The sequence below is a fragment of the Falco naumanni genome, chromosome 6 (assembly GCF_017639655.2).
Source record: "Falco naumanni isolate bFalNau1 chromosome 6, bFalNau1.pat, whole genome shotgun sequence".
Classification (NCBI taxonomy): domain Eukaryota; kingdom Metazoa; phylum Chordata; class Aves; order Falconiformes; family Falconidae; genus Falco; species Falco naumanni.
The window spans coordinates 34,075,400-34,100,229 of record NC_054059.1 but is presented as its reverse complement, the minus strand read 5'-3'; the positions used below and the strand labels follow the sequence as shown (position 1 = coordinate 34,100,229).

General features: G+C 44.3%; 1 long non-coding RNA gene across 2 annotated transcripts; it reads left to right on the top strand.

The window, feature by feature from the left end:
• Positions 1 to 7,497: 7,497 nt before the first annotated feature.
• On the top strand, positions 7,498 to 12,607 carry LOC121090761. Of its 2 annotated transcripts, none has more exons than XR_005828714.1 (3): positions 7,498 to 7,676; positions 7,800 to 7,954; positions 9,870 to 12,607. It is a non-coding gene; the product is annotated as an uncharacterized LOC121090761 (long non-coding RNA). The 2 variants fall into 2 exon arrangements; XR_005828715.1 differs by having other exon boundaries at positions 7,498 to 7,707.
• Positions 12,608 to 24,830: the final 12,223 nt, after the last annotated feature.

Below are 24,830 nucleotides of genomic sequence, written 5' to 3'. Positions count from 1 at the left end.
AGAGAAAATGAAATAGTATTATCCTTTCTTCTAGTTGAAGAAATCAAGACAAAAAGGCTAGATGCTTTTGGTTCACAAGACATCCAAAGAGAATTGAAGGGCCGCTGTGCAGAGATACCATGTAGCTTTATGAGCGCTGCATACCTCCAAAACAAATGTTTTCCTCCACGCTGAGTACCACAGTGCCAGGACTAACTGTCGTAGTTTAACTCTAGGCAGCAACTAAATACCACACAGCCAGTGCTCACTTCCCCCAGTGGGATGTGGGAGTGCATCGGGAGGGTGAATGTGAGAAAACTCATGCGTTTATCATGAGATAAACACAGTTTAATAGATAAAGCAAAAGCCACACACATAAGCTAGGCAAAACAAGAAATCCATTCACCATTCCCCACCAAGCCATCGCCAGGAAAGCAGAGCTCCATCACACATAACAGTTACTTGGGAAGACAAATGCCATCATTCTAAATGTCCCCCCTTTACAAGTTCTTCTGCCAGCTTTATATGCTGAGCATGATGCCACATGGTATGGAGTATCCCTTTGGCCAGTTGGGGTCACCTGTCCCATCTGTGCCCCCTCCCAGCTTCTTGTGCACCCCCAGCCTCCTTGCTGGTGGGGTGGGGTGAGGAGCAGCAAAGGCCTTGGCTCCGTGTAGGCACTGCTCAGCAATAATGAAAACATCTCTGTATTATCAGCATTGTTTTCAGCACAAATCAAAACACAGCCCCATACTAGCTGCTATGAAGAAAATCAGCTCTATCCCAGCCAAAGCAAGCACACTAATTCAACAAACAATATTGGAATAAGGGAGTTTAGCATTAGTTCACGTATCTCCACAAAACACCCAAACCGGCCTTGTGCTCTGTGTGTATCGCAAGACTCTCTTGCCCAAGAAAACTGAGCAATTCTGAGTCTTTCTGAGACTTATCAAAAGAGTGCTACAGCTGCAGCAAGGGAATGCAGAAAGACCCCTTTCAATTCTCTTCTGAAAGCCTAAAGATCCTATGCTGACAAAAAGGTCATCTATCTCAGATCAAGGTTTGTTATTTTTGTGAAACTCAGATCACTCAACACCTGGAGGCAATTTCCTAAGCATCTGCATTTTTACAATGTGAAGCCAAGGTGGGATGAAAGGGCAAAACTGAGTCAGCTCTCAGAAAACCTGGCACTCCTGGGCTTTGCAAGCTTGCCTTAGCTGAGTAAAGCTGTCATTTGCAGGGTATCCATGAAAAGCTTCTGGTTTAAGTGAAGCAACACTGTGGTTGTGATTTTCCCTTGCTTATATAGAACACCCATATTTTAGAAAATTTCGGTAACATTTCATCCTGGCCTTAAAAAATTATGTAGTCATAAAAAGTGGATATAACACAGAAAAGCGGCACTCTGAACAGAGGATACAAATGTACTAGCAAAGTGTAGAGAGACCCACGGGTTGGCCATCACTTAACCCCAACCCAGGCCAGTTTACACCCTTGGAGTCACAGCTCAGGCACGGTTTTCAGGAGCTGGATCATTGCCCACAGGCATTCTGGATGTAGCCACTCAGTTTTGCAGCAGAAGGTTGTTTACCTCTGTGGCCATGAGGCGTGCCACCGCTCCAGACCATGGGGCAGAAAGCAGTCTTCGAAGCATTTTTCATTCACAATGGTACCGCCTTAGGATTTATCTTGCCAGGATGTGAGAGAACAAGAGCAAATGAGGATTTCAGCAGCACTTCAGACATCAGGACTCAGCAGGAGGCAGTGTTACTGTAAAAAAGTCAAGATTCAATTTAGGACACTAAGCTGAGGTGTTTACATCTAGGTTCCAACACGTGAGGCAAAGGAGCAGTTCAGTTTTTATCACCTGGTGCCCTCTCTGGCTTTTGGACAGCAATGCAAAAGACATGCAGTCTTTTCTGTGCTGTGTCATTTCTCACAGCACCACCCAGAAGTCTTGTGTACCCCAGGACACGTGTCTGGGCAACACTGCTGAGCCCACAGCCTTGGGGACTGGTGACCTGAATTGCCTACTGGTCTTCGTTGACTGTACTGACAAGCTCTCCACTGACCACGATGGTCTCATATGTAAAATGCATAGTAGGTGGGGTTTGCATGTAGACACTGAAGTCTGGGAGTCTTAATACGGAGCTGAAACCTGCTCCAACTTTCTGAAGGATTAACCTTTACATTCATAATAAATTCCATTACTTTAAAAAGACAGAAAACAAATTCATATATAGGTCTTAATTAAGATGATTATAAAGAAAAAATCAGACTACTACTCTTATTTGCTCTGTGCAAAGCATAGAGAGGTACAGATATGAAGTGTTGATTTCCACACTTTATATTACTCTTCATTCTGGCATTCTAGGTACTGAAACTTTTCTATGTCAGATGGCATTGTATTTTTAGAGAAAGTCATGGATGGATCCCATCTGTGGATGCAGCACTGGTCTCTAACATTTTTTTTAAATATTTTTATAGAGCGTAGAAAGGAAAGGAGGTAATAAATTCCCAGGACATATCTACCCTGCTGCCACCCCCTCTATGATGGTGACAGTGAGCCTTCTTGGACGGAGGTGCTTGCAGTGTGAGAATTTCCAGCAGAAGAAACTAAGGGGTAATAGCAATAAGAAAGAGGCTTGGCAAATAGTTGAGTAAGAAACTTTACAGGGCATATTCAGACTTGCCAAGCTGAGCCCAAACACATGACCTAGCATCTGTCAGGATGTGTCCATGTCCACTGTATGCTCAGTCTTGTAATGGACATGTTGTCAGGCAGAGGAGCCTGACTCAAAGATCTTTTCTCCACCCTGCTGTTGATGGTCTGCTGGATCATAGAATCATAGAATATCTGAAGTTGGAAGGGACCCATAGTTGGGGTCATAGAATCATAGAACATCTTGAGTTGGTGAGGGGTCCTGGGAGCATCCCTCACTTCATCATTGTCATCCCATTTTTTTGATCTTGTCCGCTTACTTTTATAACACGTTCAGCATGTGCTGCTAAGTTGGGGTCCAGTTTTGAGCTATGCCTCCTTGAAAACTGGAGCAAGCCTGTCTCAACCTCCCATTCAGAAACTTGGAAGACTAAATTATTCTCTCTGTGCACCCTCAATTAAGTAGTGTTTTCCTAGTCACAGTAGCAAGCTCTAACAAAGTGTTTTAAATGAGCAGAATTTTATTAGAGGGAAGGGAGGGAAGGAAACAGAAAGAAGCATTAGTCTGGGAAACCTGAATTAACAGTCAGTGACCCACAGCCTTGCTCCTCAGTGTAGTTATTAAGGAATTAGCCTGGCCCCAGCTTTCTGCTTGCAGTCATGACAGTGCCAAAGGGACAGCTGCTGCCCTTCTCCCTGGTCCCATTCCCCTTGAAGTGTGTTTGTGCTCAGGATGGTTCAGTGGGGTGACTGGTCAGGCCATTTCCAGGGCTCTGAGTATCTCATGGACAATGCTCCCAGCCTCGCTGTTGGTGAAGGAAGTCCCCATGGAGTCCTCAGGCTAGGTAGATTCTCCCAGATGCCCCAGACTGGTGCCCAGTAGCCTCCATGCCACAGGTTTTACCATGGGCTGCTGGACTGCTGTGGCTCATGCAGTACCACCTCTTGCTTACAGCCAGGGATCTGCTCCTGTCTGCAGTCATCACTCTCTCAGGCCACCTCCTTGTCTTCTCAGGGCCATCCACCCAGAGGTCCCTTGAGAAGGTGGGGGTGACCCTTTCCAAAGCTCACCAGTGGACTCCACATCTTTTAAGATGACCACCCATCATGTTTACAAGCCTTCTGGGTGCAGCAGCTGTCTCCTACTATGTGTTTTCACTGTGCCAAGGCCAAAAAATGTAAAGTTTCTAGCTATTACTAATGTAAGTAACAACAGTGGTTTCAATAATATAATACTACATGGGCCACAAGAGGATTATAACTCTACCAACTGGCCAAAAGTGATGGGAGAGCAAACAGGGAGGTGGGCTAAAAAAACCAGTGTAGATAGCGAACTGGTGAAGCACTGGCCTCTTTGCAGTGGAGAATGTGGTTGATAACCATCACCCCTCTGATGCCCAAGCAGAAGGATGTGTGCTCAGTTACAGGATGAGGCATGATGCAAAAGGAAGGTAAGGAAAGGAAACACAGGGAACAGCAAGGGGGGGAAAGGATGAGCAGAGCACATGATGTGAGGTGGGGTAGGAGAGCAGAATGAGGCAGAGAAACAGCTGACCTGAGACATGGTGTTCACTACCCGCAATGTTCCATCTTCCCTGAGGATAGCCCCTCTCTTCGTTCTCTCCCTTCAAGTCTTCACTACTGGCACACTCCGTGTCCAGAGCACTGCAGACCAGGACACCTCCTGCCTGGACAGCCACAATGGCACCAGTGCTAGTGACATCCAAAAGAGCCCGGGGATCCCTGTTTCTAGCTGGTACCTCTCCTCCTCCTCCCTCAGCATGCTTTGGCAGTGATATTAGCCTTGAAGGTCCTTACATCAGGAATGAACTGCATTTGGTTCAGGTTTGCCAAGTGCTGTTAGAATCCATATTTGTATTTCTCCAAAGCTTTCCTACCAGGTACCAGAATATACTCTCCCTCTTCTTACATGTTACAGAATCTCCCTTTGAGCTGTCTCCCCTCCCCGTGTGCACTGAGCAGCACGTACAGGGTTAACTGAGCTGTTCACAGCATTCAAATTTTTGAAAAATGGGCTATGGGCATTGTAGCTTTCAGCATGTTTCCTCCCATACAGAGGCACAGAGCAGGAGCACGCTGTGGGTGGCAGACATGACTGACATGGTACAAAGTTTAGGCTGGGCTGCCTCAGCTGCAGCTGAATTGCAGGCAGCAGTGCTGGCTCAGCCCGGGAGCGGAGAAATGCCTCTGCTGGGTACAATAGCGGAGTGTGAGAGATGTTGGGATGTGAAAGCCATGGCAGCAGGACCCTGTGAACCCCCATCTCCCAGTGCCCCCCTGCCAGGATGCCTCACTCCTAAAGATGTGATTCATGGAGATACAGTAATCAAGGGAATTGTGAAATATCTGACATTCTCCCCACCTTCTTCTAACAAAAAAAGCTTTGGCTTTCATGTCCTGCAGGCAGTTGCTCATACATTGTGCGTTCCTCAGAGCAAAGGAACAACCAGAGGTGTTTTACTGGAGAAGAGAAACAACTGAGTGGTGCTGGGGATGATGTGAGACAAGAAAGAGAACAACAGCACTCAGCATCTGATACTGGTGGAGGCCATCCTCAGGCCTGGGTCATGCTGGCAACCCAAGAAGTATCAAGCTTGATGCTGGAGCAACAGTGCCATCTTCCCTGCAAGCTGATAATGAGAAGTCATGGGATGAAACAGATTTTCCCTGTGGAAAAGCCCTGGTTCATATAAAAAATAAATCAGTCTGCTACTGCATGCATAGCTTGGCTCTGTTACAACTTCTGTGTGATTTCTGAGCAGCCCTCCTCATGGCTGGAGAGGGATGTCTTGTCTTTCTTTTCCCATCATCTGTCCTCTTTGTGCCACATACAGCTGATCTGTACTCATCCTTGCTTTATAGAGAAGGGCAAAGCACCCAAGAATTCAGGTGTATTGCGTTAAAGATAATGCCTTTAAAAAAAAAAACAAACACAAAAACCACAACACAAAAACCCCACCCGGGGTACGCAGTGAAAAGGCTTCCCTCCCCTCCTCTCCTTAGGTGGAGATGAGATTTTGGGAGTTTGCAACATCAATCTGGCAGTTTGGGCTCCTGTTTCAATGCAGCTTCTTCATTAAGTAAATCCTATTTAAATCTGCTTCTTTATACCAGAAGAACCACTCTGGGTAGATCCTACCTCTCTCCCTTCTAAAAATGACTGTGATGTGCTCACTCATGCACTGGATCTGCATTGCTTAAAGTTAGTAACAAACAACTTAGTGAAATAAAATTAGCATTATAGCCATTTCTTTCTCAGATTCTCATTTCTGGATTTCTCTTCATTATCTGTGTAGGAGGAAAGCAAGTGAGATCTTCATCCTTTCTGGTTGTGAGGCAATTAATGCCTTTTTTTAATTGTAAGGGTGTTTTGCCATAAATGGTTTAACTTCCACCTAGGTTGTCTTCTGCATCTCCCACTGCTTCTCAAAACCTTTAAGAAATATAACATGTTATTGCTGTATCAGTTCCCTAACTCCCACATTGTGCTACCTCTGGAAAATGCTCCCATGGGGATACCTATTGTCAAGTGCTTTTTTTAAATTACAGGAACTTTAAGGTACCCTGCTCCCTACCAGTCCTGATTGCATTGCTGCGAAGACAGAGGGCTGACGTGTTGTCCCTGCCAAGGCCGCCCCTCTGCCCCCTTCTCATGGGGTCAAGGTGGCGTGAATCCCTGCCTGCCCCAGCACGGCTGCTTATTGGGGAGCAATTTCTTCATTTACGACCTCTGTGACACCTTCTTCCCTTGGTGAAATGTGAAAGTAAAAGAAATTACTCCACAAGTACCACAGCAGCTAGACAGGGTTAAAAGCTTCCTCCAGAAACCTTCTGTATCTGAAGATTTTGGTTAATGGGAACCAAAATTATTTGCTAGAACATGTTTATCTGCTTTAGAGGGGCGAAAAAAAGGAGAGATTTTTTTGCCTAACACAGGAGAAATTTATTCTACAAAGGAAGCTAACAGGTCAGTGTCAGGGACCTTTGTCCAGACCAGAGTTCAAATGTCCTCTCTACAAACAGCTGGACATGACAGGGACTCAACTTTTCATTTACTGTATAGATCTGAGATATAAAAAAACCCTGAGTATAAAAAAATCTGAGATGTGAGTATAAGAAAAACATTTCCTGTTTTGTCAGTGGTTGAATGAACAGTTAGAGGGGAAATTTTGGCTTGGGTTGAACCTAGAAACAATTTTGAGTTTCTGGAGAAGAGAAATACTTTTGTTACCATCTAAGGTATTTTTGATCTAAACCAAAATGTTTTAAGACTTTTGGGTAGATAGAACTTAACCCTTCAAAGGCTTTCTTCTGTAAATTCCGGATAATGTCAAAATTTTAAAAGATGCCTTTCTGCAATGAGAAGTGAAAAGTTATGTTTGGCAAATGCCAAGAAGAAATACAAAGTAATATTTTCAAAATATATGCCTCCATTTTGAGGGTCAATATTTTTGGCCAAACTAAACCCAGATCTATAAATATATTTGGTCTTTCTAAAGGTGGGGGGTTTTTTAACAGGAAAAAAAGGTATTATTTGTAAAATTAAATGTAAGCTTCCATGTTCTCTCACCACAGCTGGAATCAGGACCGTGACTACTTGGCTACACTGGAGTAGGCGAGGAGCTTCTCCCTCACTCATATTCTTTTTTCATCTCTAAAAAAAGTGGTTTCCTCCTGTGGTGAAACAAGAAATCAGTTTTCTGGCTGATTACTTTCTCTTGCCAGGCAGTGCCCTGTCTCCCAGGGGGCAGTGAACTCCATTGCAAAACTTTCCCATTAAATGTCTGACCAAGGCACGGGAGCAGGAACTCTGTCAGCAAGTCCACGTGCACTTCCCAGTCCTCTGGCATCTCACCAGGCTGCTGACAGAGAAAGAGGTGGCAAAGGAATTGCCTAAAACAGTGGCAAAGTCTCTTGTGGATGAATTCCAGAGGAAAGCAGGACAAAATTACCTTCCAGGTTTGAGGGTCTTACTGTCCAAGGAAGAGGAAAAAAAACCCACTAACAACTTTTGGTGAGCTAAGTATGAGGGCATGTACCTGTAGGTAAATGCGTGTTTTGATTCCTTGAGCCAGATCTCAGTTACACTACTGTGAGTAATACCAGCCTGATTATGACTATTTCACCACTCCTGCAGGCTCAGAGGATGGCAAGCTGAAATCCTGGCCCTTATCTGTTCTGCCTGTTTGCTCTTGTGAAAAGCAAGGGACAGGTTTTCGAGCGGGACAGGTTTTCAAGGGCTCATTGTCAACAGCTGTAACCACTTCCAGCACAGTTCACACCCAAAGGCAGGTCAGTGAGCATTATTTTCCCTTCCCTTGGAAAGGTACTGAGAAACGCCAGAGACGAGACTTTATGTAATGCAGTAATGTGGTACAGCACTCTGCGGGCAATTTACTGGACCTTGTGATTTAGACTAGCAGGAAGAAGCAAGGTTGCTTTATTAAAAGTGCACTCCTGCCTCTACAGTATCATAGAAACAAAAACTTTCACACGATTTCATCATCAGGCATGCTGGTTTTTGATAGCAGCGTGATGCACCGATGCACATGGGAATCCCAGTTTCACAGCCAATGCACGTGCCATAAATTGACACAAAAAATACACTTTCCCTATATTTATAGGGCCAGGATGTTGCCATGCATACAATTGCATTTTTAGATTTTATGACAGTTTCCTTCTGTGGGCAGAGACCTTATTGCTCCCAAAATAAATACTATGAAACCAAAATAAATGCCATGGGAATATAGGCTTCAATATAAACTGCCTAAATTCTGGCTCCTTAACTGGTGCCTTGCTTGTGTAATAACCACTGAGTCAGAGTATGACCCTGAATGCTTGGTCGTTACCTCCCTGGGTGTCATGGGGAAAGCAAAGGCTCACCTCCCCAGATGCTAATTCTCGAAAGTATGTAGTGAGGTATAACATACGAAAGGGCAGGACTACGCTTTACATAATTTTTTAATTCAACGACTCATCCATTCAAATAAGATTTACAAAGACATTATGCAATTTTGTTGTACGCAGTCATCAGGGGTGTGTAATGAATATCTAACTCACAGACCGAGAGATTTAATTGGATGTAGATCATCTTATGACCATAGTCAGAAAGTGAACAGGGCCTGTGCACCGAATGAGCTTGTAACAAAATGTGTTGAAGTCTCTGACTCAGTTGTTGTCTTGTATAAAAGAGAAAAGCTAGAGAATTGTGAAACCTTGTGAATTATGCAAGGAGGGAGTTTAATTACTTTTATTGTATTTATAGGGGGGTTTGCACTGCTAGTAGCTTTTAATTACTCATTACCTTTTCAGCGGTTGAAAATCAGAAACGAACTGCAGGTAGATTTGCCCTCGATACTGCTTTTAGAGTAATGAGAAGTTAAACCTATCTGTACAGGTTATTTTACAGTAATATTTTTATTCATGTATAATACAATGCAAGAGAAAAACAAACAAACAAAAATCTTATTCACTCATTTCTTCCTGAGAACTTGTCAAAGAGATTAAATAAATATTTGTCAGCAACCATGTAACAGCATTTTTACTTCCGCTAGAAAGGTTCTCCCACTCTGAAAAACTCCAAACATATTTATTTATGTTATCAAAGAACATTTCAGAAAGATATAATACACACTCATGTGTTTTCCAGCCTGCAGTTTACTTGGAATGCTGACACAGTTTCTTGTAAAAAAAGGTGAGGGAAAGGTAAAAATATAATATTGCTAAATGTATAAAAATCTAATAATAGAAAATAACACATGGATTAATTGGAAGAAAAAACTATTTTTTGCAAATTTAAAATTTCTAAATGTGTCATCAAGAGGGAAAAACAGAAACTTAAGTATGCCTCGTTATCTTCCAAAGCTGTTCAGCACCAATGGAGGGGAAGACACAGTGTTTTGAATTTTTTTACACGGACATCTGCAATCATTCATTTTATAGAAAATGCCACAAGAAAAACAAGTGAAAATGCATTTGATAATGACTCATGCTTCCATTTGTAAACATGGCATAAGCACTCAGCACAAGGGTATGGAAGTCAGATCTGGGGAGCTATGGAAAGCAACACAATGTACTTTGGCCCAGAAAACTGCTGATTATTTCAAGTAATGCTGACCCCAGCCTCCCATGTCCTTTTACATAGTCACCTTGCCCGTCCGGACTTAACCAAATTCTCAGTTACATTGTGTTGTTATTTGTGTGACAGGACACGAGCTCCTTTGGGAGCTGGATGTACCCCGGTGCTACACGGGACAGCACGGTGGCCCAGGCCAGCATCACAACAGGGGTACCGGCACCTGCGCTCAGACCTGCACCCTGCAAGCGTGGAGTTTGCTAGTGCAAGCACACATGCTTGATGAGACCAGGCTTTCCGCCCCAGCCACCTACCCCCAGCAGTTTACAAACCAAGCCCCAAATTACACGAAGCTTGCCCATCCCACCGCCGCACATTTATGCGGTCTCGCCACTCTCAAGCAAAGTTTTCAGCCCAGCAGTGGAGAAGTTGATGCTTAACGCTGAAGGGGGAAAAGAAAAATTATAAAGGGGTAAGAGTCAGTGGCAAAGAGCTGCGAATCCCGGCAGCCTGCAGTGCCTGCAGTGCCTCTTGCTTGCCTGCCCCAGCTCTGGGTTACCTGCTGCCTGTGTGACTCAGCCAGGGAGAGTGAGCACTGGGAGGGGTCAGAAATAAATGTGTTTGGAGGAGGAAAAGTGTTTTCTGTAGGGGAACAGACCAGTACGTAGGACTGCATGGTGGAAATCCAACATAAGCCTTGCGCAAGTCTAATTGCTATGATCTCCCATGACTGTCTTCTCATTCCTTAAGTAATTGAGGCTTCAGTTCAGCAAAGCATTTAAGCTCAGGCTTCATTTTGTGCTGTCAGTAAGTGCTTTGCTGAACAGGGGCTTAAAGTATCAAGCTTATTGCATGAGATTTATCCCACCTAATTTTAGATGTTTGCAGTGCAGATATCTACACCAGAGCTAGCGACCCCAGGCTTTGCTCATTATTAATGAGGAGAAATAAGCATTTCTGAGCTGCTATTCCTAAGGCCTACTCTACCTTGGAATGAGAAATACCATTCAGTAGAAACGTTTGCAAGAGGAGCTTAAAATACCCAGATCAGATGTAAACACCTACAATCCAGGTACCTACAATCATATACCTGAACCGCAACAACTTCCGATGACAGGTAAGTAGAAATAAACATACCAATTGGATGGAATCAGGCAAATGCAAACTGAATTTTTACAGAGCAATGAAGCCAAAAATTATTTTTTTCAGTGAGAAAGTTAAAGTTTTAATTGCTTTAAAGACAAACAGTGGAAGAAAAGAACAGACCATCATTATTCCCTTGTTTAAGCATTATTTCTTTCATACTTTCATTGTCTGAACTAGCTCCTCTGCGCTCCATTGCTTACTGAGGGTTCCTGTGCACCAGCCTTACTTTTAGAAAGCTGCAGCTAGGTAAGGTTTATCTCCTCTTGCATCAGACAGATATTTTTTAGAGCAGGAATCCCAAAAATTCAAGCTATTTCTGCAGAATTATTCAACTGAGAACTTGTGTTTCTCTGAATGTTGAAAGCTGCTGCTCTCCCTGCATAGGCAACTGGGATGTAAACTTCTGGGAATTACTGCAAATACGGGAATGCCTGGAATCCCTGTGGGAAATAATTGCAAAACCTTTAATCCTTGTTATCTCTGAGAGCACATATTTTTGTTTGCTTGATCAGCAGTCGGAGAGGATGACCGATTAACATGTTGGGCAGTAAAGCATCACTCCGTTTCTCTGTTCCCCTGCCCCAGACTGCCTCTGGGAAGATGCTGGTTCCTGAGCAAACAGCATGGAACAGAAGAGCGGCAGCAATACTTGGTGTGCAGTGGTGGTGGTGTCAGGCATTGTGTGGCAACTGCAAAACCAGCAGCAGCGACTGCAGTTGCTGAAAGTATAACAGAGCAGCAAATACACTTTTGTTAAGCTTAAGCAGTTGGTGCTTAATGTGGTCCAATGCCTACAGCAGGAGTCAAGAACGCCCATTCAAGAACTAAACTGAGGCAGTAAGTTAGGAGTAAAATCACTTGACATTTACTTCTATGAATGGTGGAGACAGACAGCTCCAGAAACCAATTCATCCTATCCCAAGGAAAAGATTTAAAATTTGTGGGTTGCATTCTTCTCTGTATACAGCAGCCTCTTTCTAACTTCAAGAAAGTCACCAGATCCTTAAATGAGGTGGATAGTCCAGTCCTTGAATGTTACTAACATAAAATATGTACTCCTTAGCACTGGAAAAATCTTTTTTCTCTGCACTTTCATACCTACCAAAATGAGGAACAGGCTGAGATTGCTGCTTCTTTGTGCTGTCACAGGGCAGCTGATAACAGAGCTCTGGACTCTGTGAAACCTGCAAAGGGAAAATTAATTTACAGGACCACAACACATCTTTCTCTTTTGATATTTAAAGCTTTCTGATTCTAACACACATTAGAGCTTCTACCACAAGCAGCAGCCTGGGAGATATATGGGGACTGAATCTGATAAAGAGTTTATTTTACTAGGGGACAGATTCTGTCTGGGTGTTTTGTGGGACTCAAAGAAGAGGAAATGATTCACCAACAAAAGGGGGAACAGATGCCTTGACTCACAGTTTCCTGATTTGACCACTAGACAATTCCTCTAGCAATTCCTTAGTGCATCAGAAGGATGGATTAGCTTCTTAATTCCTTAAACATCATTAAATGGTTGTCCTGGATTATACATCCAGGCTTATACATACTACCTTATACATACTGGATTATACATACTGCCTCCTGAGGGAAAATCTCTAGGTTTTATTCTGCAAGTTTGTAGAAACAGTGGCAAAATAAGTGTATTTGCCCAACAATCTTGTTGATGCTAATGGAACCAAAGTGCCAAGTCTGCTGCACTGCTTTTCTCTTATGTACAGGGCGGGGGTGGGGGTGGGGTGGGGTGGTGGAACTCATTTAGTTCATAAAATTCCAGACATAACAGAACATGGGGTTTATGCCTAATTCTATAAGATTCTGGATGGTGGCTAAGAAACACAAAAGGATTAGGTCTGCATGAAAGCAAATTTAAGACATCACTGTTCAATTAAATCACTCTGGAGTTTCACTTTCCTTCTAGTAAAAAGAATTTTTTTGTACCCATGGCTACTATAAATTGTTTCTAGATTATAGAAAGATAATTAAAAGAGTGCTTTATGAGGCATGGATGTCAAAAAAATATAATTACATTGAAGATGTCAGATGTACTTGAGAGTCTTAAACTAAACTCTGCAGCTACCAGATTGTCTCATATATGCGGTTTCTTTTATAAATTACTTCTCCTAAAGAGGTAACACGTTATTTTCAAAAAGTTTGTTTACGTTGACAAATCATTAGACTCACTCCACAGGATCCTTTTGCAGGAGCTTTCAGATTTCTAGCCCAGGCAGTGTTCCCCCGTGCTGACCTGCCGGCTGATTTTAGTTTTAGGACTGTGCCATCTGCTGTTGGAATTGCAGATTTCCCTGGATCTGCACAGCCTGCAACCGCCAGCTTCCACGGTCTGGCCACGCATGACTCAGTTTTGTTCCCATGTGAGGGACAGATGTTGCAGGGTAACTGTCTGCCATCCCTGTCAGAAGCTTCAACCCTCCCAGGATCGTTTTATTCTACTGTTTTGAAGGGCTTTGCTTTGGCACAGACATGTAAGGGCCTCCCTTTGCGCCTGTTGATCAGAAGTAACTTTATCAAAGGTGGTATCACACACAGAGGATGCAGGGCCATATCCTGCAATATTAAATTTTAACAGAAAATCTGACTTAGGGCTGTTTTTTGGGCTCTTCTGGGCAAGAGGACTGGGGCTGCAGGAGATGCTTTGCTTTCAATGTCTGATCTTGCAAAGAGTTATTTCCTGACTCTTGCAATGGCCTTAAGAGCCTGTGATGCTCTGATCCCTCATTGTGCATTCACACAGCTCCAAGCATTGAATGCATCACATGCCTGGTCCCTATGGCACAAGGCTCCAACAGGTCCCTGTCCTTCTTATACTGGGGGCCCCAGAGCTGAGCACAGTACTCCAGGTGGGGTCTCACGAGAGCAGGGTAGAGGGGGAGAATCACCTCCCTTGACCCTTTAAAAGAAGGCCACGCTTCTTTTGATGCAGTCCAGAATTTGGTTGGCTTTCTGGGCTGTGAGTGCACATTGCCAGCTCATGTTGAGCTTCTCACCAGCCAAGAAGTCCTTCTCCTCAGGGCTACTCTCAATATTGTGCAGAGCGGGTACTGTTGTACAGTAAGAAGTACCTCTCCAGTATCTCAGGTCAGCATTTCACCCTCCTGCATAGACCCCACATTTGTGCATTTGGAGCAAGCTGTGATAGCTTTAACACAGCAATGAACCACGTGGCTGAGACACGAACCTAATGTCCTCCACTGGGAACCAGCATTTTTATCAGGGCTTGGACACAGCCAGCACACAGCAGAATTGGACCATCAGGGCATGCTGAATTCCCAGCAAAAAGTGCTAGCAAAGTTCATAAAGCCATCAGTTTTCTGAAAAATTAGTTCTTGAAATAAACACTCTGCTCAGGTGTGTATTACCTTAGTTGGGGCTTAGACTGGTGCCATGTCTACCACAGCCAAGTGCCCTCCCCTAAGTGCTAACTCGGCAGTGGTGCTTTGGTCAGCAGTGTGATAAATGGGTCTAAAATTAGCTGCTGAGAATTGAAACACAGTACTATTTTCTGTTCCTGGAGCTTGTTGAAGACTCACCATTTGTAGATTGGCATCTCAGAGGGCTGCTTTGCATGGGAATAAGAGGATCCAGAACAAGGAATGAACTCTGACCACTGCCTGGTATTGTACTTTAGTTCCTGTTGTTTACATGCTAGTGGCATCATAGAGCTATTAAAAAAGTAGACTGAACAATAGAGATGTTTATTACTGAAACTCCATTACACTCTTAACCACAACTACCTCTTATCTGACAACATGAAAGCAATACCACTTTGGGAAAACTGAAAACAACTGTGCATTTGGGGAGTCAGATTCCTCACAAGAGTAACCCATATCATCTGCAGGAGCATTTCTGAGCTCAAAGGTCCACCAGGGAGGACTGGTCAGGGAAATAATCCCAAACATATTTTCAATTTTAAATTTTCAACAAGGGGCATCTTCCTGGCAGTCACTGAAGAACAGGCATGCTGTGCTCCATATCCATCGATGGCAGGTCAGGAAATCACGTGGTCGGTGTACAGACAAGCTCTCCAGGGGGACAAAGTCATATTTCAAGAGACACAGCTGACCTGGAACTTTTTAATCCCACTCCTGGTTCCTGTTATAATTGCATCCGACTGCCTCACATCACTAGGATGTTTATCTACTGACACTATTAAGAAAGGAAATGCCTGAAGTTTTAGGCACAGACTTATGTTAGCAGTTCGTTAATAGCATTTTTTTATTGAGAGTTGTAGGACCTGGCATCTTTAGCATCTAGACTGTTTAAGGTGGGGGGTGAGGGGGGGCAGGTTATATGCCCAGGCATCAAACCAAAAAAGGCCAGCACACCACACGAGGTTGTTTAAACAAGCCGGTTAGAAATACAGAGACATATGCCTTAGATCCCATTCTGCTTCAGGATTTAGGCAGTTTTAAAGGTTTGTTTTTCTCTACAGCATGAAGAACTCCCAGATCAATAGGCATTATTAATACTCACAGTTGGCGTGACACCAGTGGTCCCTCAAGTACCTGGCCACAAAGTTTTAGGTGCCCGTCCTAACATCAACAGCTCCTTCACTGATACGTCACCCCGCTGGCTACACCAGCCCACGGCTCGGGAACCTGCCCTGATGCTATTCACAGGCAGAGCAAATTCAGAAGTTAAAACCAAGGCTCACAGGGAGAGCCAGGGTTGGTGTTGCCTGGAAAACTTGTTACCTCTTGTAGCCCACAGGCCGGTGGAGTTTGGAGAACACTGATTTGAGGAGACAAGCAGATGAAAGATGTGAAAGCAAAGCCATTAACTCCTGAGCCAAAATGGCTTGGCCAGGGTTACCCAGCAGAGCTGGGAGGTGAACATGGCCCCTGAGGGGCATGTAAACCGGGTCATGTTTTCTAGTTGAGAAGTAAAATGGAAAATATCAAGAACATCAAACAAACCCAACCCTTTGCAGACTGAAAATGTGGCTAATATTGCTGTCCCTCCTGCGCTTCATTTAATCATCTTAGAACTTGCTTGTAGCATCAAATGATTCATTTTCAAATAGAAACATGATTAAGTGTCAGCAGAGACCCTTGACATAATGATGGCCAGCATTTCCTTCCAGGGTCTGAGCTTTTCCCACAGGAGATGTCATCCACTCCAATCCCTTTCTCTGTGGGAGCTGCCTTCCCTTCGTGCCGCCTGTAACCTGAGGCTAATTAGAAAGGAGTTGTTAAAAGGTTATGTGGTGATGTTGAAGACCTTTCCCAGTTTCCCTGACTTCAGGAGGTTTCAGAGCAGGCCTGGGATCAAACAGCAGGACTACAAATGAAACAGGAGCGCTGAAAGCAGGAGGCAGAATTAGCTGTGACTTTTCAACCACAGTGAGAATGAGCTGTGATGAGAAGCAAGCTCCTCTTGGAGAGAAGCCTCAGGTCCAGCTGTGGCTGCTGATTTCTCTCCAGCAGATGGACCTGGGCGCAGGGCTGCCTGCCCCTCTCCTGCCTGCCCTGAGGCCACCCACACTGCCCAGCAGAAGCACGGCTCAGGCAAAAGTCTTGTCCTGCCTTGCCGTGGTTGCCTACCATTTCCAGCCTGGATTTCCTCCTCCTGAGACACTTTGCTACACACATTCCCGAGCTAGGCTTAAAAATAGGACTGCCTCTGATCCATGCTGGGTAAACAGTTTTCATTTTCCTGGTTTGCATGTGTTGAATTGCATGTTTTGCATGGTATCTAAAGACCACAGCAAGCTGCAGGCAGCACAGTTATTGACAGCTGAAAAAAGAGCCATCTTCTCTCTGGAGATGCTTTATACAGTGAACTTAAGCTCAATACACTAAACTTAGGAAAATGTTACGTGAAAGGAACCTGGGGTGTATGGAAGAGCTAAAGAACTTGAGCTTGGCTTAAACATGCACTCCCAAAGAGACTCAGAAAATTACAAGATACTCCCTTTTAAAAACGATCTGCCAAACACAGCCTTCCCTTCTGAAACACTGCGTTTGGGAAGAAATGTGGAGGAACAGGCAACCTTATGCATGGGAGTCTCCAACACTGCTGCTGCAACAAAATTTTATATGGCGTGGCTGGCAAGGTGGCATGAGAACAGGGTGGTGGGTTGGCTTTGAATGCTTAATTATATAAATTAAGAGAGACAACCCCCAAAATTAAATGTTGCCGGTCTAATTTACATAGTTGCTATGGCTATTATAAAATGTAAAATGACTGCCCTCATTGCTTGCATTGTCACATGCCTTATGGTGAAATCACAGCTCCCTGGGTTATGGAAGGAGACAAAAATTACGGGGTTCATCCCAAAATCCTGCATTTTTGGGGCAGGGTCAGCAGAGGAGCAGCAACCCCAATGAATCTTGCAGGTTGCTCTGACTCTGGCTGGATCCTCAGGGCACAACTCAGGGACACAAGTCTGGGATCTAGACAAAAGAGCAATTTGAAAAACCTCAGGGCTCAGTCACTTATAAAAGACTTCTTTTATTACAAAGTTTTTTACAAACTTTTACTTTTATTAAAAAAATTTATAGACAAAGATTTCTTCTGCAGAGCCAGATCCAGAAGCTTCTTTGTGGTGACTCCAGGTCTTCAACCTGGCTGCTCACAGGACAGAGCCATCAATAAAACAAACCTTTGTGCTAACACTCGCATCCCAGGCACCTACCAGCCATGGAGGAGACTCAGGCCTTTGGTATGACATCTCCTTTGAAGGAACCAGGGTCACGCATTTTCTCTTATGCAAGGGCCAGCAAGCTCCCTGGGACTACAGGGTTCACGCACACGACACTTAAGAACTGGTCACTCGTTTCTGTGAGTCCAGGAGACCACAGCAATCCACAATGTCTGAATTTTTGGGGGTTTTCTCAACAGCAGTGCCCAAGAAGGATGATCTCCTTCAGGTATATGGAGACCTGGGATTGAAGGTAGAGAAGACAAAGCAATAAATCATCTATGATCAGGTTACATCTGGGGGGCAGCAGCCCCATAAGTCTCAGGTCTGACTCCCCATGCCGAGATGATTTGCCCCAGCTCTCCTCACCACCCCTCTGGAGCACAAGCTCTGGTGCTGGGCCAGCTCTGGGTACTTCGCTGTGGTCTTTTACAGCCAGGCTCACAATTTCTCTGCCTCAAATGTGAAAACACTGAATACAAACCAGGTCTGAGCAACCAGATGCATGCATACTGTGGGCAGAGCAAATAGGCATATACCTACAGAGCACCGTGTAAATACAGCCTCCATAAGCTACTTTTACTCTCAGGAGGTATGCCAGGAATATAAGGAATCAAATGCATTTATAATAATCCTTCATAACGGAAAGTGGTGGTGCAAACAGTGCAGAAGCAAATTTTAATCCACTGACCACACCGGCCGCACAGATAGGATGTGACAGACCACCTGAAAGCAACACTAATGCATCAGGGTTTTGTCTGCTAATGTGATACTGACCAAGGCTAACAGCCTACACAACGACCATAAACCTCTCCAGTATCCTCAAAAAGATCTATTTGTAAGTGCTCCAGATTCCCTGTTAATTACAAAAGGATTAAACTTCTTCTTCTTCCCAACATTGTGATGAGCTTAGCCTGAGCTGACAAAACAGACCAAGGGGTGTAGAAACATCATTTCTCCTTTGCAGAGGAAGGATACCACATAAAGGTCACTGCTAGCAACCAACAAGTCCTGCTAGTTTGTAGATGTCATTTACTCTAGTAATCCAATAAATATTTCCAAATGGAAATCAGTAAACTGGCTAGGAAGCAGGAAAAACATGAGCAGGCAGCTCCACTGGTGCCCCTAATGCATTGGTGCTGGAAAGAGCTAAAATGATCCCACAGTGTATATGCTAGGAACAAGTGAATAGGTTAAAGAGGCTGAATATTACCTCTCCATATGACAACACAGAGGAGGTCAAGGGGATGTGCAAAATAGGACCACCACCACGCCCTGAATAGTGTGAGACCTGCTGGAAGTGCCTTTTGGTGACAGCTCTGAAAAGATTTAATATCTGTGTTTATCAGAAGTGAGTTTAAGATGTAACTTGTGACACTGAAGTACTTTCTCAGGAAGAGTACAGCAGCAACAAGAGGGATATCTCTGTCAGAGATAGCCACCAAAATCAGTGGTGGGAAACTAGATATTAAGTTAGCAACAACATGTAGCTTTTTTCACGTGGAGGATGACTAAACATGAGAAGAAACCATGACGGATGTGGTGGATGCAGTACATTTTTCTAACTGTCATGTCTCCAAATCAGAGTGGAAAATCCTCTTCAGATACAGAGGTCATGTAAGCATATCTAGGGAAAATTCTGTGGCCTTTGATACCTCGATCGCATGAGAATGATATTGTCTGAACGCTGTAGCATAAGTCACACTTTTATCTGTGTATACATATTCATACATTTTTGACATTAAAGCCTCCCTGAAGGTAATGATCGCTTCCCTCCAGTGTGTCAGCTGCATCTCTCTGAATGCTGTTTTTTATAGCAATAAACAGTGTGTCATCAGTAATTTACTCTGTGTTTGCTGTGTCGTATGCCAGTTTGGAACACAGCAAGGACAGACATTTATCTTGATTTTAGGAAATTTCCTTGTAGTCATCATTATATTGAAAAAATGCACACGTGCTGCTGATCGCTGATGAAGAGACCTAGGAAGTTTTTAAAGCAAGAGCTTGAACCGCCTGTCAAAAGACATAGAAAATTACCATCTGTTTTCCCAGACATTTGGATCAGAGGCACAGGCTGAACAGCACTGAGAACAAATATGCATGTAAGGAACATAGTAACAGTCCTGTCCTCTGCTGCTAGACAAATCAATTTTTTATGGTATAAAATATTTACAATAGTATGTTGTAGGTTGCACTCAGCTTTTTTGTAGAGGGTAAGGGAATAAATTCTCCCTCCAGATTCCCAGATCTCCACTGCTGATGGGATGCACAGAAAACCTGCCACTGCTGCTGTATATTCCTGCAGCTCTGCACAGGCTTTCATCCAGGAGAAGAGCAGAGCGGGTGCTAAGGGTACAAAAGCAACCTGGGGCACTTAACAGCTTCTTTCTGAATTAACAGGGATGCAAACCTCTTCACCTTCAGGAAAGCCAACTATGCATATTTTTATGTCTGCTTCTGCTTTGCTTTCAAGGCCTTTGATTTTATCTTTAAACCAGCAGTGTTTATAGTTCTCAAGATGATTGTGTTCTGCTAAACAAGTTCCTTTGTCCCATACTGCTGCTGACAAATATGCTCATGAAAAAATTTTACCATTCAGTAACTTCAGTCTTGCCTCCAACTTTTTTGCTGTACCCTTTGAACTGACATTGTTGCATTAATGCCTGCTATGATTTTGTCTACCATGCATGTCATTGCTATAGCCTATTAAAAGCAGTTGCAGCCGTGCTTACTGCTGGCTTCCTCCTTCCTTTTGAAGCAGTTTTCTTTGACTGGTCTTAATTAACGCATAAGCTGGGAAAGTGCCTTCTTTCCTCCTTCCAAGATGTTTTTGTTTCTTTGGTTTAATTTCATGTCTTTGGTGGAATAGATGTTTCCAGTATGTTCTTTATGAAAATGAAAGGGAAATTGAAGCTTACACAACTTCTTTGTTGTGAAAAAAACCCAGGCCATGGTTCATCTTTGACTGCATGACCATTGTGTGCTTATTTGACTCCATTTCTTCTCCCTATTCAGAAAAGCCAAGTAACATGATTAAAGTCCTCAAAGACTTTGACAGCAAACAAAGACGGATCACTTACCAACTGAATGAATCATGTACAGGAAACCAAGGCTAGTGTTAAACATATTTACTAGGGCAATCAGTTAAGAATGGTATGTTGAAGATCTGCAATTAACACCAGTTCCACATACTGAAACAAGAGATTCAAAAGCTATTAGATAATTAGTGAAAACTTATAAAGCTGCATTCCTCAAGGCAGCCACAGATGCCAAAAGGAAATGCTGGACTGCTAGGCCAGATACCAACTTGTCAAGGAATTAATCATCATATTTAATGGCAAATACCTGGCCATGCGGGCAGCCATGCAAAGAGCTGAATAGCATGAACAGATGGAGTACTCCTCTCTTAGTACTGCTTATTGTCATGCTTTTGCCAGACGTGCAGCTAGCACATTGCTGTTTCCTCATCGATAGGCAAAATGAGCTCAGTAGCTCACCAGCTTCACATGTCCATGGAAAGTCCCTAGTGCACCAGGGCTTCAGACAGGAGAAAAAATGGGAAAAGTTTGTGAATTACATCAACATGTTATGAATACATCTCCTGCATATTAGCAGGTGAACTTCAGGATTTGGTGCTAACATCCTTCTGAGCCTGTAAATAAGCGACGGGTTGTGAGACCATCTCAGCCTGTAAAATAGCTTCATTACAGCAGAGCAAGAGGGTCACAGCCAGAAGCAGGGCCCCGTGGCAGGAGTCGCTGCCCAGGGCACGTGTTCTCGCTCAGTGTTTCATTACCCACGAGCACCTGAAATGGAGACCTGTGCTTTGAACTCAGCTGTGTCCGAACATCCTCCTACCTGCCTCTGCACAGGGCTTGCCAGAAACAGCTCCTGACTCAGAGCACAGAAACCAGCTACCAAAAGGAGAGCTGCTCCGTGTCACTCAAAGCAGTGCAAACCCCCATGGTTTTCCATGTAGTTAGCCCAAATTCCTGTAGTCTCAGAGAGGGAGGACAAAGCCTTGTAATTTTGAGAAGTGTCTGCTCTGAACAACCATTGCTTGTAGGTTGAATGGGACACTGCTCATTCTCTCCCCTTACTCAAGGCTTTCTGAGCAGCTGTTAGAAACAAAACTCGCCTGCCTTGTTTCAGCTATAGTTTTCTGAACTCCCAGTTGAGGGAAGCTGATTAAAGAGTATTAAATACTACCAAGATGTCTTTTCGCCGCCTCTCAAAAGGCGTTCTTTGCTGAGGCAGTTTAAAAGCTTTCTCTTTACACCTCTGACTTGAAATCACGGATTTTTCTACCGCATCTGTTGCTGCTGATTAAACACAAGCAGTGTCGGAGTAGGGTACTTCTCTTAGCTTCCGTGGGTGAATCCTTAAGTCTATTGCTAATACAGCAGGTCAAGATGTTACAATTTCTGTGAAGTGTTATTAAAAAATTTAGTTCCCTACTTTTCCAGAAAATTTCATTTTCTAACAATCCAATAGAAAATTTAAATAAAAGTTAATGCTTTCATTTCAGCTAGAAAACTCTGGTTTCCTTTTGCCATAGTAACTGCCCAAAACAGGATTTTTGCTTTTCTTTTTTTTCAATTGCGACCTTGTTTTGTCAAAATCAAACTGTTTGCATGAAACATTTAAACACTAATAAGACTGAATTTGTCCCCAGAAAAGCTCCCAAAGGCTACCTTCATCATTTCAGCATCTCCAACGACTAACTCTGCAGGCAGAAGCAGACAGGTTCGAATAAGGCCCATCAGGCACTAGCGACTGCACTATTTTGTCAGTGTACATGAACTGCATTTTGATCCACACCAAATAGATGGTTCCAGCTCCTGATTACTAGACTCCCATTCTGACTCTGAATAGAGAACAACTCCCCATCAGACATTTGTAATTACTTTATGTCACAGAAATAGAAAAATACCTTCTTGCACTTGACAAAAAAAATCAGGCTTTCCATATAACGTGACATCACGATAATTTATGCTAATTTCATAGACCAATACTGCAAGTGATATGCTGTTAAATAAGCCTGTATTGATACTAGAAAAAGGTCTAATGTGGTGATGCTTATCTTAGAAAATTAATACCATTACAGGCCAGCCACAGTAACTGCCTTTATTTCGTAGAGGGAAAAAAAGAAATAGAAAGGAATGTTGCATAGCAGTAATCTCATAGTCAATTAAGCAATGCTGACTCCTGAAATGTCTTTCAGCTTATGTTTCCCTGGGAAAAAGAAAAGCAAACTAATTTAGAGGACCTGAAAGCAGTGATATTTATGATCCGAGATATAGGTTGTATCCATTTTAACAGCTCAGACCTGGAGAGATTCATTTTATGAACACAGATATCAAGGCGGGGAAAAAATAAAAGACAAGTATCAAACTAAAATGTCATAAAACCAATCACATAGCTGCCATTTTTTAACTTCAGGGGAAGTCCCCCCCGTCTCTGACATTTGCACATGACTATTCAGTTACCACCTTAGGGCTCCAGGTAGGTACAAGATAGGCATATGCTCAAAAGAAATCAGTATCAGAGCTAGGAACAGAAACACCAGTTTCTGAGGTTTCAGACCACAAGATTACTCAGTGCTGAACTTTGAAGATAAGGAGGCTGAGACAGATGAACAGAAAACAGATAATCTGTGGGATCCGTGTTTGAATGTTGTTATTTGGATGGGAAGTTTCCATTTAAAGTACCACCATATCCCTGTGGCCCTCTCCTGAGTATTCAGCATTTCTCCCTCCCTCCTAAAACCTTATTCTCCCCATAAAGCCATTCAACACATCATTTTATTGACGATCCTCCTATATTTTGTCTGGACATTTCTACAGTCCTATGACACCTTATTGTGCTTTCAAAACATATCATTGTTCAGCATGAATTAGAATTAGGCCCAGGACACAGGATTAATAAGTCTTTCCCCCCTGAAGAGCTGTCAATCCAACGGAAGGATGGATAATGAGCCTTCCCCATTGCTGCCTCTTGCAAGGGTGTGTGTTAGGGTTTCAGCTCCAGCACTTGGATCTGCACCTAGGAGAGAGCAGTCCCCACTGGGTGTGAAATAAAGCCAGGACAGAGAAAGACCATTTTCTTACCAAACGCCTTCTCTGCGCTGGGTTTACTACAAACATGACTTTTAATACTGGTCTATTTAAGCTTTAATCCCTACCTTCTTTGCAGTAGTGCCCTCTAGCCCTGGTGAGTCCCTGAGTTTGTGCCAGGTGTGACATGACCACATGGAGAGACACGTGTCTAAATTAGGGGCTTGCTCCTTCCCTCCGTTTATTTCTCAGAGGTTGTCCCTCTAGATAGGCCAGGATAAAACACAACTTGCCACTTTTAAAGAAGCTCTATGACATTGAAAAAAGACTTTCTGAGAGCATCACCTGCACTTATTCATCAGGTGGGTGGAGAAATTTTCCATCCAGCAAAGTAAGAGGTTTGTGGTTTGAGGCACTCTGCCCAGGGTTCTGCTAGCGGTGGCATTTCCCTGAGGATCAGCACTAGACGGGAACACATCGTGCCTTGCATTACATAGGCAATTCTTTTAATTATCACAGGGATGTTGCTTGATAATTACATTATTTGTAACGGTGCCTGAGAACAGAAGTACATTCCTAAAACCTCTTCTGTCTAGACAGGAGTATTTTGCAAAAATGCATCACTTGTGGACATCCCTGTGTATCCTGATCCTCGACCACGCATCTGCTCTTAAATTAATCCTGATGTCCGCGGCTCCGCTGCTTTGAACCGCATCGCGTTCGTTCAGTGCATTAACTCCTTCCCCCAGCCCCGGCATAGCCCCCCACACCGCCCCCGGCAGCGCCCGCGCTCCCCCCCCCCCCAATCCACGCACCGCGCAACCGCTCTCACGACCGAACCCTTCGCAACCAGAATCCCCTCCCGCAAGCACAGACGTGTCCGCGTCCCCCCCCGCTTCCCCCCATCCTCCGCTTCGACCAGCCGGTCCCCCCGCCCGGCACGGCTCCGCAGCCGCGCTGGTGCCCGCTCCCGGCTGCGGCAGCCAGCGCGGCTCCGGCACCAACTTTCCGTGCGCGGCGCGGAGCGTCCCCCGCGGGGGCAGCGGCGGCCCCGGGGCGGCCATGCTGGGGCCGGCCGTGCGGCTGGCGCTGGGCGCGGGGGAGCTGGGGCCGGCGGGGCTGCCGGGCCGGCTGATGGCCCTGCTCTGGCCGGCGCTGGTGCTGGCGGCGGCGGCGGCCGCGCTGCTGGTCCTGCGGGGGCTGCGAGGCGGCCGGGCCGCG